This window comes from Lepus europaeus, unplaced genomic scaffold, assembly GCF_033115175.1.
Source record: "Lepus europaeus isolate LE1 unplaced genomic scaffold, mLepTim1.pri SCAFFOLD_159, whole genome shotgun sequence".
NCBI lineage: Eukaryota > Metazoa > Chordata > Mammalia > Lagomorpha > Leporidae > Lepus > Lepus europaeus.
Genome location: NW_026909061.1, coordinates 374,690 through 389,372, shown reverse-complemented (window position 1 = coordinate 389,372; position 14,683 = coordinate 374,690).

Below are 14,683 nucleotides of genomic sequence, written 5' to 3'. Positions count from 1 at the left end.
CAAACAAACATGCTATTTCTGTTTGCGTAGATGACATTTTATGCAGTTGCCTAACGAAAAGACTTTGCTTTTCTCCAAAACCATTTTCACTCTGATTTTCTCGGTCCATTGCATACGAATTCCACACCACCTTTTCCAGAAATGACTGGATAAAACCAGAAATATCCGGTTGTGTTTTGGCTAACTCAATCCAAAATATTGGGAAAGCTTCTGTGTTTGTGTTTTCTGGATATTATCGATGGACTTTATTGTTTTGGATGTTTTTATCAGGGAACATTTAATTTTGTACCAGTGAAACACTAATTGGTTCATCATGGGGACACCAGCTCTACGCATTCGTATTTTCTAGGGAGAAAGCCAGAGGAAATGAGGAAGAGAAACATGATATTTCTGTTTGTATAGATGACATTTTATGCACTTGCCTAACGAAAAGACTTTGCTTTTCCCCAAACCATTTATGCTCTGATTTTCTCGGTCCATTGCATACGAATTCCACACCTCTTTGTCCGGATATGAGTGGATAAAACCGGAAATATCCGGTTTTGTTTTGGCTAACTCAATCCCAGATATTGCTACAGCCTCTGGGTTTGTTCTTTCTGGATATTATCAACGGACTTTATTGTTTTGGATGTTTTTTTATCGGGGAACATTGTATTTTCAGCTTGGATACATAATTGGTTCCACATGGAGACACCAGCTCTTCGCATTCGTATTTTCTAGGGAGGAAGCTAGAGGAACTGTGACAAACAAACATGCTATTTCTGTTTGTATAGATGACATTTTATGCACTTGCCTAACGAAAAGACTTTGCTTTTCTCCAAAACCATTTTTACTGTGATTTTCTCGGTCCATTGCATACGAATTCCACACTTCTTTGTTCGGATATGAGTGGATAAAACCGGAAATATCCAGTTTTGTTTTGCTAACTCAATCCCAGATATTGCTACAGACTCTGGGTTGGTTTTTTCGGGATATTATCAACAGACTTTATTGTTTTGAAAGTCTTTTATCAGGGAACATTTTATTTTCAGCTTGGATACATAATTGGTTCCACATGGAGACACCAGCTCTACACATTCGTATTTTCTAGGGAGAAAGCAAGTGGAACTCCTGCAAACATACATGATATTTCTGTTTGTGTAGATGACATTTTATGCACTTGCCTAACGAAAAGACTTTGCTTTTCCCCAATACCATTTTTGCTCTGATTTTCTCGGTCCATTGCATACGAATTCCACACCACCTTTTCCAGAAATGACTGGATAAAACCAGAAATATCCGGTTGTGTTTTGGCTAACTCAATCCAAAATATTGGGAAAGCTTCTGTGTTTGTGTTTTCTGGATATTATCGATGGACTTTATTGTTTTGAATGTTTTTATCAGGGAACATTTAATTTTGTACCACTGAAACACTAATTGGTTCATCATGGGGACACGAGCTCTACACATTCATATTTTCTAGGGAGAAAGCTCGAGGAAATGTGGAAGAGAAACATGATATTTCTGTTTGTCTAGATGACATTTTATGCACTTGCCTAACGAAAAGACTTTGCTTTTCTCCAAAACCATTTTTACTGTGATTTTCTCGGTGCATTGCATACGAATTCCACACCTCTTTGTCCGGATAGGAGTGGATAAAACCGGAAATATCCGGTTTTGTTTTGGCTAACTCAATCCCAGATATTGCTACAGACTCTGGGTTGGTTTTTTCGGGATACTATCAACAGACTTTATTGTTTTGAATATTTTTATCAGGGAACATTTAATTTTGTACAGTAGAAACACTAATTGGATGCACATGGGGACACCAGCTCTACACATTCGTATTTTCTAAGGAGAAAGCTAGAGGAACTGTGGCCAAAAAAATGATATATCTTTTAGTATCGATTACATTTTATGCACTTGCCTAACGAAATGACTTTGCTTTTCTCCAAAACCATTTTTACTGTGATTTTCTCGGTCCATTCCATAGGAATTCCACACCAGTTTTCCGGATATGACAGGATGAAACTGGAAATATCTGGGTTTGTTCTGGCTAACTCAATCCCAGATATTGCTACAGCCTCTGTGTTTGTGTTTTCCGGACACTATCAACGGACTTTATTGTTTTGAATGTTTTTTATCAGGGAACATTTAATTTTGTGCTTGGAAACACTAATTGGTTCCACATGGAGACACCAGCTCTACACATTTGTATTTTCTAGGGAGAAAGCTAGAGGAACTGTGACAAACAAACATGCTATTTCTGTTTGTATAGATGACATTTTATGCACTTGCCTAACGAAAAGACTTTGCTTTTCTCCAAAACCATTTTTACTGTGATTTTCTCGGTCCATTGCATACGAATTCCACACTTCTTTGTCCGGATATGAGTGGATAAAACCGGAAATATCCGGTTTTGTTTCGCTAACTCAATCCCAGATATTGCTACAGACTCTGGGTTGGTTTTTTCGGGATATTATCAACAGACTTTATTGTTTTGAAAGTCTTTTATCAGGGAACATTTTATTTTGAGCTTGGATACAGTAATTGGTTCCACATGGAGACACCAGCTCTACACATTCGTATTTTCTAGGGAGAAAGCAAGTGGAACTCCTGCAAACATACATGATATTTCTGTTTGTGTAGATGACATTTTATGCACTTGCCTAACGAAAAGACTTTGCTTTTCCCCAAACCATTTTTGCTCTGATTTTCTCGGTCCATTGCATACGAATTCCACACCACCTTTTCCAGAAATGACTGGATAAAACCAGAAATATCCGGTTGTGTTTTGGCTAACTCAATCCAAAATATTGGGAAAGCTTCTGTGTTTGTGTTTTCTGGATATTATCGATGGACTTTATTGTTTTGGATGTTTTTATCAGGGAACATTTAATTTTGTACCAGTGAAACACTAATTGGTTCATCATGGGGACACCAGCTCTACGCATTCGTATTTTCTAGGGAGAAAGCCAGAGGAAATGAGGAAGAGAAACATGATATTTCTGTTTGTATAGATGACATTTTATGCACTTGCCTAACGAAAAGACTTTGCTTTTCCCCAAACCATTTATGCTCTGATTTTCTCGGTCCATTGCATACGAATTCCACACCTCTTTGTCCGGATATGAGTGGATAAAACCGGAAATATCCGGTTTTGTTTTGGCTAACTCAATCCCAGATATTGCTACAGACTCTGGGTTGGTTTTTTTGGGATATTATCAACAGACTTTATTGTTTTGAATATTTTTATCAGGGAACATTTAATTTTGTACCGTAGAAACACTAATTGGATCCACATGGGGACACCAGCTCTACATATTCATGTTTTCTTAGGAGAAAGCTAGAGGAACTGTGGCCAAAGAAATGATATTTCTTTTAGTATCGATGACATTTTATGCACTTGCCTAATGAAAAGACTTTGCTTTTCTCCAAAACCATTTTTACTGTGATTTTCTCGGTCCATTGCATACGAATTCCACACCAGTTTTCCGGATATGACAGGATGAAACTGGAAATATCTGGGTTTGTTCTGGCTAACTCAATCCCAGATATTGCTACAGCCTCTGTGTTTGTGTTTTCCGGACACTATCAACGGACTTTATTGTTTTGAATGTTTTTTATCAGGGAACATTTAATTTTGTGCTTGGAAACACTAATTGGTTCCACATGGAGACACCAGCTCTACACATTTGTATTTTCTAGGGAGAAAGCTAGAGGAACTGTGACAAACAAACATGCTATTTCTGTTTGTATAGATGACATTTTATGCACTTGCCTAACGAAAAGACTTTGCTTTTCTCCAAAACCATTTTTACTGTGATTTTCTCGGTCCATTGCATACGAATTCCACACTTCTTTGTCCGGATATGAGTGGATAAAACCGGAAATATCCGGTTTTGTTTCGCTAACTCAATCCCAGATATTGCTACAGACTCTGGGTTGGTTTTTTCGGGATATTATCAACAGACTTTATTGTTTTGAAAGTCTTTTATCAGGGAACATTTTATTTTGAGCTTGGATACAGTAATTGGTTCCACATGGAGACACCAGCTCTACACATTCGTATTTTCTAGGGAGAAAGCAAGTGGAACTCCTGCAAACATACATGATATTTCTGTTTGTGTAGATGACATTTTATGCACTTGCCTAACGAAAAGACTTTGCTTTTCCCCAAACCATTTTTGCTCTGATTTTCTCGGTCCATTGCATACGAATTCCACACCACCTTTTCCAGAAATGACTGGATAAAACCAGAAATATCCGGTTGTGTTTTGACTAACTCAATCCAAAATATTGGGAAAGCTTCTGTGTTTGTGTTTTCTGGATATTATCGATGGACTTTATTGTTTTGGATGTTTTTATCAGGGAACATTTAATTTTGTACCAGTGAAACACTAATTGGTTCATCATGGGGACACCAGCTCTACGCATTCGTATTTTCTAGGGAGAAAGCCAGAGGAAATGAGGAAGAGAAACATGATATTTCTGTTTGTATAGATGACATTTTATGCACTTGCCTAACGAAAAGACTTTGGTTTTCTCCAAAACCATTTTTACTGTGATTTTCTCGGTCCATTGCATACGAATTCCACACCTCTTTGTCCGGATATGAGTGGATAAAACCGGAAATATCCGGTTTTGTTTTGGCTAACTCAATCCCAGATATTGCTACAGACTCTGGGTTGGTTTTTTCGGGATATTATCAACAGACTTTATTGTTTTGAATATTTTTATCAGGGAACATTTAATTTTGTACCGTAGAAACACTAATTGGATCCACATGGGTACACCAGCTCTACATATTCATGTTTTCTTAGGAGAAAGCTAGAGGAACTGTGGCCAAAGAAATGATATTTCTTTTAGTATCGATGACATTTTATGCACTTGCCTAATGAAAAGACTTTGCTTTTCTCCAAAACCATTTTATCTGTGATTTTCTCGGTCCATTGCATACGAATTCCACACCAGTTTTCCGGATATGACAGGATGAAACTGGAAATATCTGGGATTGTTCTGGCTAACTCAATCCCAGATATTGCTACAGCCTCTGTGTTTGTGTTTTCCGGACACTATCAACGGACTTTATTGTTTTGAATGTTTTTTATCAGGGAACATTTAATTTTCTGCTTGGAAACACTAATTGGTTCCACATGGAGACACCAGCTCTACACATTCGTATTTTCTAGGGAGAAAGCCAGAGGAACTGCTTCAAACAAACATGATATTTCTGTTTGTGTAGATGACATTTTATGCACTTGCCTAACGAAAAGACTTTGCTTTTCTCCAAAACCATTTTTACTGTGATTTTCTCGGTCCATTGCATACGAATTCCACACCTCTTTGTCCGGATATGAGTGGATAAAACCGGAAATATCCGGTTTTGTTTTGGCTAACTCAATCCCAGAGATTGCTACAGCCTCTGGGTTTGTTCTTTCTGGATATTTTCAACGGACTTTATTGTTTTGGATGTTTTTTATCGGGGAACATTGTATTTTCAGCTTGGATACATTATTGGTTCCACATGGAGACACCAGCTCTTCGCATTCGTATTTTCTAGGGAGAAAGCTAGAGGAACTGCGACAAACAAACATGTTATTTCTGTTTGTATAGATGACATTTTATGCACTTGCCTAACGAAAAGACTTTGCTTTTCTCCAAAACCATTTTTACTGTGATTTTCTCGGTCCATTGCATACGAATTCCACACCTCTTTGTCAGGATATGAGTGGATAAAACCGGAAATATCCGGTTTTGTTTCGCTAACTCAATCCCAGATATTGCTACAGACTCTGGGTTGGTTTATTCGGGATATTATCAACAGACTTTATTGTTTTGAATGTGTTTTATCGGGGAACATTTTATTTTGAGCTTGGATACAGTAATTGGTTCCACATGGAGACACCAGCTCTACGCATTCGTATTTTCTAGGGAGAAAGCCAGAGGAACTGCTGCAAACAAACATGATATTTCTGTTTGTGTAGATGACATTTTATGCACTTGCCTAACGAAAAGACTTTGCTTTTCTCCAAAACCATTTTTACTGTGATTTTCTCGGTCCATTGCATACGAATTCCACACCTCTTTGTCCGGATATGACTGGATGAAACCGGAAATATCCAGTTTTGTTTTGGCTAACTCAATCCCAGATATTGCTACAGACTCTGGGTTGGTTTTTTCGGGATATTATCAACATACTTTATTGTTTTGAAAGTCTTTTATCGTGGAACATTTTATTTTGAACTTGGATACAGTAATTGGTTCCACATGGAGACACCAGCTCTACATATTCGTATTTTCTAGGGAGAAAGCCAGTGGAACTGCTGCAAGCATACATGATATTTCTGTTTGTGTAGATGACATTTTATGCACTTGCCCAACGAAAAGACTTTGCTTTTCTCCAAAACCATTTTTACTGTGATTTTCTCGGTCCATTGCATACGAATTCCACACCTCTTTGTCCGGATATGACTGGATGAAACTGGAAATATCCGGTTTTGTTTTGGCTAACTCAATCCCAGATATTGCTACAGCCTCTGGGTTTGTTCTGTAAGACCCCTTAAGCAGGTGTCCCACAATCCGGACCCCCAGACACACAAACTCCACGCCAATCGCTGCAAGAACAAGAGGAAGTTTATTGCATTTGCAAATGGGCCGTCTCAATAGCACACTCTAGTGGCGTGCAGAGAGAGCGGCCCCGATCATCAATTTCACAGAGTATTTAAGGCTTAAAACCACAACATTAGCATAAAGAATTACAGGGTAGAAGGGGGTTTCCAGGGTAAAAGGGAAGAAGTTACATGCTGTACGTGCCTTGTGGTTTCATTTTTAGCTTGAGCAAGCAAGGGCAGGGGTCGTATCCCTGGTAACAGGATATAGGTTGGGTACATTTTCTGTTAACTTTGGCTTTTATAGTTCCTAAAAACGGTTACAAAAATGATTACATACTGCAAGTTTAGCTAAAGTTCAGTTATCTTATGAAAGCATTTTTTATTTCTTGCAAAAATTGTTGCAAGCCCAGCCAATTAATACAGAAGCAGAACAATATGCAGTTAGCTCAAGCAACTCCATTTTTAAGCCTGTCCAGAGCAGCTTTATTTTAAACCTACCTAATGCTTTCATTCCCCCCTTTTCTTTTTGGCAAATTTTAATCTTAAAATTTAAGGGACTACTCTTAACCCCTGTCTCTGTTATTGTTGTATTAAAAACCTTTTAAAGCTTTACTTTTATAAGAATACATGTTAACAAACTGAAACAGTCTTTTTTTTTATGTTTTAGGGCTATTAACCAAAGGGATGAATCAAACCAGCTCTAAAACCAAAAATAATATAATTAAGGGTCCTGCAGTGGTGGAAATTAGGTTTAAAAAGCGGTTTCTTGTACCCGGCCATAAAGCAGGAGACGAGCAGCAAGGACTCACAGGTTCCTCTGTCGTCAGAGAGGGTGGAGAGGTCGGGGTTGGGGTGCGAGAGGTCGGGGGTTGGCCCTTGGATCTTGGGGGTGTAACCCTAGGCACAGGCCTCTGAACAGGCCCCTGCACAGGCCTCTGATCTGTTAATACTTTATTTGGTCCATCCGATTTGGTCATGACAGTAATTGTCCGGCTTAATGCAAATAGGGCAAAGGGGTCTTTGGCCGGTCTGTACAAGTATATGCCCCATGACTTAGGCCCGACCCATTTATCCTGTTTTCCCTTATCTGTAAAGCGAAGAATCTGGAGGTGGCATCTACCCTGCGTCCCATTTATACAAGTACTGCAATCTCTACCCCCACAGTTGTTAAATGTTATGCCTGGAGCCGCCCCGACAGTAATCAGGTCCCATGAAGATGAGGGTTTCCAATATACACTTCCAGTGGTTTCACAGCCCCACTTTTCACAGTACCCTACTTCGGGGCCCCCACAGCCTGGAAGGGATTTTCCATTCTTTCCCCCGGGACAGACATAGGTTCCTCCCCTCCCAACACATACATCATCAGCATCAAAAAGTTGGCAAAGGTCAAAATACAAATCAGGAAAATAATCACTAAGAACATTAAAGCCAGAGGTGCTATTAACAGTTGCCCCGGTTCTTAAATTAACAAGCTGCCAAGTAATATGATAAGGGATATGAGGACTTGAATTTACTACAACCATGCTGAAAAGGAATACTAAGAGCAAAATAGTCTTATCTTGAGGGGGTTTTGAGTGCGTTGTAGTCTTCATTCTGGTGTTGGCTTGTCAGCAGGGCTGCCTGTCCCTTGACTCTGTTCAGTTGCTGCCTTCTTGACGTGTGACACGTGAATCCAGGTGGCAATCCCGTCCACCTTTATCGCCGTTGGTGTGGTCAGTAGTACTGTGTAAGGTCCTTTCCAGCGCGGCTCAAGAGTCTTGGTCTGGTGCCTGCGAACGTAGACGGTGTCCCCAGCCTGGAACGAGTGTGGGAGCATGGGGCCTTTGGACTGATATGCGGCGGCCAGCTGCTTCCCTATATGCTTGTAAATCAGCTGCAAGGCACGGAAGCTAGTCTGCAGGGTAGGGGAAGTTGCAAAAGAGTCAATACTGGGTCCTAACAAATCCGCTGCGGGTGGGGGGCCTCCATACAATATTTCATAAGGTGTTAGTCCACATATAGAAGGTGTGTTACGAGCCCTAAACAAAGCCATCGGCAGCAATTTGACTCAGTCTCTAGTGCCAGTCTCCACTATTAATTTAGTTAAGGTCCCTTTTTTTTAATTTAAAATAGGCCTCTATGGCTTTTTCATTCTGTGACTTCCACACACCCTTTTTAACTTACTTGAAACGTTTTATTATTTTTATTCCAGTCTAGAGTAAACTAGCCATCAGGATTTTTACAAACCATGTCCTTTCCTTATATAAAAAGCCCTTTTCTTTTTAGCCCTCTTTACCAACAACACTTTTTTACCAGCTGAGCAAAAGTTCCTGGGGGCAGAGCACGTTTCAATAACGTGCCATGCTGTAACTGTTGCATACCCTGAGAAGCAGGTCCTGTCTGACCTCAGTACCTTCTGGTAGTCCAAATCGCGGGAAAATTGTTTCCTAATAGCTTTTGTTTGGGGCGTTGATTATTATTATTAATTGAGAATGGTCTCTGTCTTAGGTTGCCCTCAGTCATCGCTGTCCTTACCCGTCATCGGTAACTCCGGCAGCTTGGCCTAGAGCCCTGTCTTAGGTTGGTACAGGATGCTGAGTGTCTTACCCGTCTTTGAGTACCATTCCAGTCTAACATTAAATAAAAAATAAAACAGTAAGATTAATTGTTTTAGTTACTAACGTTTGTCTTCTTTTTTTCCTTGGGTGAAATTTTTGTTTGGGCAGTCTCTGGCCCAATGTCCCTTCTCTTTGCAACACGCGCACTGGTCTCGTCCTATTCGGGGTCTGTTATTGTCTCCCGGGTATTTCCCTATTTTACCTTTATTATAACCTGACCTGTCCCATCGGTTGGAGATATTTACTGCGGCGACCAGGATTTTTGCTAATTTTTTCTTTTTCTTTTTCTGATCTCGCTCCTTCTGTAATCTTTTTTCTTTTTCCTTCTCAGTTTTCCTCTTATTAAAGATTTTCTCTGCTTTTTTTAGGAGGTCTGGCAATGTATAGCTCCGTAGGCCCTTCAGCCTCTGCAGCCGCATCTGGATGTCTGGGGCCGACTGGCCTATGAAAAACATTATTACATCCGACTGTCGGTCTGGGGCCTGGGGATCAAACGGGGCGTACATTCGGTATCCCTCCATTAACCTCTCCAGAAACCCCGCCGGGGTCTCTTCCTTACCCTGGATTATGGCACGTACCTTAGCCAAATTGGTAGGGCGTTTCCCTGCCCCTTTGAGACCTGTCAGGAGAATCTGGCGATAGAGACGGAGTCGTTCCCTACCGGTTGCCGTATTGAAATCCCAATCTGGTCTGGTTAACGGAAATGCTGCATCAATTTCGTTTGGCAGTTGGGTGGGTTGACCATTGTCCCGCGGAACGCTCTTCCGAGCTTCCGTAAGAACTCGCTGCCTTTCTTCCGTGGTCAGGAGGACCTGCAAAAGCTGCTGGCAATCATCCCAAGTCGGTTGGTGGGTCAAAAGAATAGATTCGATTAACCCTGTTAAAGCCTGTGGGTTTTGGGAAAAAGACGGGTTATGGGCTTTCCAATTATACAAGTCTGAGGCTGAAATAGATTTGAGGGAGTCCAATTCCTTTATTTTCGCTTGGTTCCGTGCCTCCACGGACAAGTTTTGGGCTCGTTCTCGGACCTCTTTCCAATAATCTAAAGTGAGGCTTAAAGATGTAATTAATACCTGTTTTATATTGGGGAAGAAAAAGTAAATCATAACCATAACACAGAGCGTAATTTCAAAACACACAAAACACACAATCATGCTGCGCGCAACAATGGAACGAGACAAAACTGAAACCAGAATTTCAGATGGGAGCAGCCGCCTGACAGGCAGGCTCTCCCGAAGAAGGAGGGAGACAAAATCCTCCCCCTCTTCCTCACCAGGTGGGGGCGGCCGCTCTCACCAGCCTCCCCCAGAATTTCAGATGGGAGCAGCCGCCTGACAGGCAGGCTCTCCTGAAGAAGGAGGGAGACAAAATCCTCCCCCTCTTCCTCACCAGGTGGGGGCGGCCGCTCTCACCAGCCTCCCCCAGAACACCACTGGAGCGTCCTCCAGGGCTTGAGCCAGGGAGGTCTGGACACGTCTGTCCCCTCCTACTGGCTCACTACAGATACAGGTCCTGTACAGGCACACAAACACCGGTACGCCAGGCGCCCCGGGAAGATGGACAGTGAAACACCGCCCGTAAACACAAACACCAATAGAACAATGAAACACACACACAAAAAATACACGGGACAGAAGAAACTTACCTCCGATTGGAAGATGGAGCGTGGGTCTGGGGTCTCGAATCCCGGACGAGCCCCCAGAAATGTAAGACCCCTTAAGCAGGTGTCCCAAAATCCAGACCCCCAGACACACAAACTCCACTCCAATCGCTGCAAGAACAAGAGGAAGTTTATTGCATTTGCAAATGGGCCGTCTCAATAGCACACTCTAGTGGCGTGCAGAGAGAGCGGCCCCGATCATCAATTTCACAGAGTATTTAAGGCTTAAAACCACAACATTAGCATAAAGGATTACAGGGTAGAAGGGGGTTTCCAGGGTAAAAGGGAAGAAGTTACATGCTGTACGTGCTTTGTGGTTTTCATTTTTAGCTTGAGCAAGCAAGGGCAGGGGTCGTATCCCTGGTAACAGGATATAGGTTGGGTACATTTTCTGTTAACTTTGGCTTTTATAGTTCCTAAAAACGGTTACAAAAACGATTACATACTGCGAGTTTAGCTAAAGTTCAGTTATCTTATGAAAGCATTTTTTATTTCTTGCAAAAATTGTTGCAAGCCCAGCGAATTAATACAGAAGCAGAACAATATGCAGTTAGCTCAAGCAACTCCATTTTAAGCCTGTCCAGAGCAGCTTTATTTTAAACCTACCTAATGTTTTCATTCTGTCTGGATATTATCAAAGGACTTTATTGTTTTGGATGTTTTTTTATCGGGGAACATTGTATTTTCAGCTTGGATACATAATTGGTTCCACATGGAGACACCAGCTCTACACATTCGTATTTTCTAGGGAGAAAGCTAGAGGAACTGCGGCAAACAAACATGCTATTTCTGTTTGCGTAGATGACATTTTATGCACTTGCCTAACGAAAAGACTTTGCTTTTCTCCAAACCATTTTTACTGTGATTTTCTCAGTCCATTGCATACGAATTCCACACCTCTTTGTCCGGATAGGAGTGGATAAAACCGGAAATATCCGGTTTTGTTTTGGCTAACTCAATCCCAGATATTGCTACAGACTCTGGGTTGGTTTTTTCGGGATACTATCAACAGACTTTATGGTTTTGAATATTTTTATCAGGGGACATTTAATTTTGTACCGTAGAAACACTAATTGGATCCACATGGGGACACCAGCTCTACATATTCATATTTTCTAAGGAAAAAGCTAGAGGAACTGTGGCCAAAAAAATGATATATCTTTTAGTATCGATCACATTTTATGCACTTGCCTAACGAAAAGACTTTGCTTTTCTCCAAAACCATTTTATCTGTGATTTTCTCGGTCCATTCCATAGCAATTCCACACCAGTTTTCCGGATATGACAGGATGAAACTGGAAATATCTGGGTTTGTTCTGGCTAACTCAATCCCAGATATTGCTACAGCCTCTGTGTTTGTGTTTTCCGGACACTATCAACGGACTTTATTGTTTTGAATGTTTTTTACCAGGGAACATTTAATTTTGTGCTTGGAAACACTAATTGGTTCCACATGGAGACACCAGCTCTACACATTCGTATTTTCTAGGGAGAAAGCTAGAGGAACTGCGACAAACAAACATGCTATTTCTGTTTGTATAGATGACATTTTATGCACTTGCCTAACGAAAAGACTTTGCTTTTCTCCAAAACCATTTTGACTGTGATTTTCTCGGTCCATTGCATACGAATTCCACACCTCTTTGTCCGGATATGAGTGGATAAAACCGGAAATATCCGGTTTTGGTTTAGCTAACTCAATCCCAGATATTGCTACAGACTCTGGATTGGTTTTTTCAGGATATTATCAACAGACATTATTGTTTTGAAAGTCTTTTATCGGGGAACATTTTATTTTGAGCTTGGATACAGTAATTGGTTCCACATGGAGACACCAGCTCTACACATTCGTATTTTCTAGGGAGAAAGCCAGAGGAACTGCTGCAAACAAACATGATATTTCTGTTTGTGTAGATGACATTTTATGCACTTGCCTAACGAAAAGACTTTGCTTTTCCCCAAACCATCTTTGCTCTGATTTTCTCGGTCCATTGCATACGAATTCCACACCACCTTTTCCAGAAATGACTGGATAAAACCAGAAATATCCGGTTGTGTTTTGGCTAACTCAATCCAAAATATTGTGAAAGCTTCTGTGTTTCTGTCTTCTGGATATTATCCATGGACTTTATTGTTTTGAATGTTTTTATCAGGGAACATTTAATTTTGTACCATTGAAACACTAATTGGTTCATCATGGGGACATCAGCTCTACACATTCGTATTTTCTAGGGAGAAAGGTAGAGGAAATGAGGAAGGGAAACATGATATTTCTGTTTGTGTAGATGACATTTTATGCACTTGCCTAACGAAAGACTTTGCTTTCCTCCAAAATCATTTTAACTGTGATTTTCTCGGTCCATTGCATACGAATTCCACACGTTTGTCCGGATATGACTGGATGAAACCGGAAATATCCGGTTTTGTTTTGGCTAACTCAATCCCAGATATTGCTACAGCCTCTGGGTTTGTTCTTTCTGGATATTATCAACGGACTTTATTGTTTTGGATGTTTTTTGATCGGGGAACATTGTATTTTCAGCTTGGATACATAATTGGTTCCACATGGAGACACCAGCTCTTCGCATTCGTATTTTCTAGGGAGAAAGCTAGAGGAACTGCTGCAAACAAACATGATATTTCTGTTTGTATCGATGGCATTTTATGCACTTGCCTAACGAAAAGACTTTGCTTTTCTCCAAAACCATTTTTACTGTGATTTTCTCGGATCATTGCATACGAATTCCACACCTCTTTGTCCGGATATGAGTGGATAAAACCGGAAATATCTGGTTTTGTTTCGCTAACTCAATCCCAGATATTGCTACAGACTCTGGGTTGGTTTATTCGGGATATTATCAACGGACTTTATTGTTTTGAAAGTCTTTTATCGGGGAACATTTTATTTTGAGCTTGGATACAGTAATTGGTTCCACATGGAGACACCAGCTCTACGCATTCTTATTTTCTAGGGAGAAAGCCAGAGGAACTGCTGCAAACAAACATGATATTTCTGTTTGTGTAGATGACATTTTATGCACTTGCCTAATGAAAAGACTTTGCTTTTCTCCAAAACCATTTTTACTGTGATTTTCTCAGTCCATTGCATACGAATTCCACACCTCTTTGTCCGGATATGACTGGATGAAACCAGAAATATCCGGTTTTGTTTTGGCTAACTCAATCCCAGATATTGCTACAGACTCTGGGTTGGTTTTTTCGGGATATTATCAACAGACTTTATTGTTTTGAATATTTTTATCAGGGAACATTTAATTTTGTAAGGTAGAAACACTAGTTGGATCCACATGGGGACACCAGCTCTACATATTCATGTTTTCTTAGGAGAAAGCTAGAGGAACTGTGGCCAAAAAAATGATATTTCTTTTAGTATCGATGACATTTTATGCACTTGCCTAACGAAAAGACTTTGCTTTTCTCCAAAACCATTTTATCTGTGATTTTCTCGGTCCATTGCATACGAATTCCACACCAGTTTTCCGGATATGACAGGATGAAACTGGAAATATCTGGGTTTGTTCTGGCTAACTCAATCCCAGATATTGCTACAGCCTCTGTGTTTGTGTTTTCCGGACACTATCAACGGACTTTATTGTTTTGAATGTTTTTTATCAGGGAACATTTAATTTTGTGCTTGGAAACACTAATTGGTTCCACATGGAGACACCACCTCTACGCATTCGTATTTTCTAGGGAGAAAGCCAGAGGAACTGCTGCAAACAAACATGATATTTGTGTTTGTGTAGATGACATTTTATGCACTTGCCTAACGAAAAGACTTTGCTTTTCTCCAAAACCATTTTTACTGTGAT